Genomic DNA, 1,408 nt, shown 5'->3' on the forward strand with positions numbered 1-1,408 from the left:
AGGAGTGTATTCTCAGCTGGAAGTCTTCACTTGCTCAAAAGGTGTCAGCTCTCTAGAGGTAATTTTTGCTCCAACAAGCATTGGCACAGTGACTATAAACTGAACCAGGTTTGCATGCAGAAAGAAAGTAATTATGTGTGTGTTTAATAGGAGCTTCTCTCTCTGTGTGGAGGAGATCGCAGCTCAGCTTTACCCTGGTTAGAACTTCATACCCTTAATTTCAGTTACAATTCCATTTCCCGTCTTGACGAGTCGCTAGTAAGAATCTCCTGTTTTAAACTTACAAAGTAGGTGAAATAGAGTAACAGATATTGGAATCTGCATGTAACAATTTTCTAAATTGTTTTAGAGTCTGCTAAATGTCCTAAAGTGGCTTGACTTGAGCCACAACAAGATCCAAGATTGTGCTGAATTTTTGAAGGTAAGTTGCTCTTGTTCAATTTATTTATTTATTTGCTCATGACAAGTACTAGACAGAATTATTTTTCACATTTCTTGCTGAATTTCTTCATGAATTTGAAGGGAAATCTGTGGATGTGTGTGAAAAAAGTATATGCAATATAATATTAAATGGAGTTCTGCACGCTTGTTGGTAACTGAATGTATAATCAAATTAGCCAAAATAGTAAACAATCACGCAAGGGTGGTAGATGGACAGTCTTTAAAAAGGGCTATATTGGGCAAAATAGCAATAGCGTGAATTTATTTGTACTTTATTTGTGCTTTCTGTCTACATCAGTGAAGGGATACCATTTCACACCCAGTACAAATTCTCATGCATTAAGTCACAATTAGTGGGCAGGACCCTGTTGCACGGTTCAGGGGGCCCCCTAGATTTACGGTATGTTCAATGATAGGACCGAGTTAATTTATTCATACCTTTTCTGTCTCCCATCAAGCCTCTTACTGAACTGGAGCATCTGAATTTAGCCTATAATAACCTCCAGAGAGCACCAGTGCTGGGCCTCAGTGCCCAAGCCAAACTCACAACCTTGATCCTTAGAAACAATGAGCTGGAAACTATCAATGGTAAGTTTTCCATTTTCCATGATTGTATTACAGTGCTCATCACTGGGAAGTACATTGAAAAATGCCACCTTTTAACCCATTATTATCCACTTTGGTTCTTTTACAGAACATTTCTTCAATATTGTTGTTCTTTGTTTTTGTTTGTAATCTTAGTCAACATGATTTGACAACATAGTCTTTATTATATTATTTAAAATTGTTAACATTCTTTTCAATGCATATTTTGAACACATTTTTGTATTTATGATCTACAATTTGTCAGAGCTCATGAACTGTCATTAATTTGAATAAACAGTTAGTTTACTAAAAATAAAGGTTAATCTAATCTAAATGTATTATCCTAAATGCAGGGGTGGAGCAGTTGTCATCACTTCAGTCT

The 1,408-nt window shown here is 36.0% G+C and overlaps 1 long non-coding RNA gene across 1 annotated transcript; it reads left to right on the forward strand.

Annotated features, from left to right (window-relative positions):
* Positions 1-1,024, forward strand: LOC107682964 (uncharacterized). Its single transcript, XR_001633635.1, has 4 exons — positions 1-58; positions 151-258; positions 350-421; positions 900-1,024. It is a non-coding gene; the product is annotated as an uncharacterized LOC107682964 (long non-coding RNA).
* The last annotated feature ends 384 nt before the right edge of the window (positions 1,025-1,408 follow it).

This window comes from Sinocyclocheilus anshuiensis, unplaced genomic scaffold (genome assembly GCF_001515605.1).
Source record: "Sinocyclocheilus anshuiensis isolate Anshui unplaced genomic scaffold, SAMN03320099.WGS_v1.1 C32757985, whole genome shotgun sequence".
NCBI lineage: Eukaryota > Metazoa > Chordata > Actinopteri > Cypriniformes > Cyprinidae > Sinocyclocheilus > Sinocyclocheilus anshuiensis.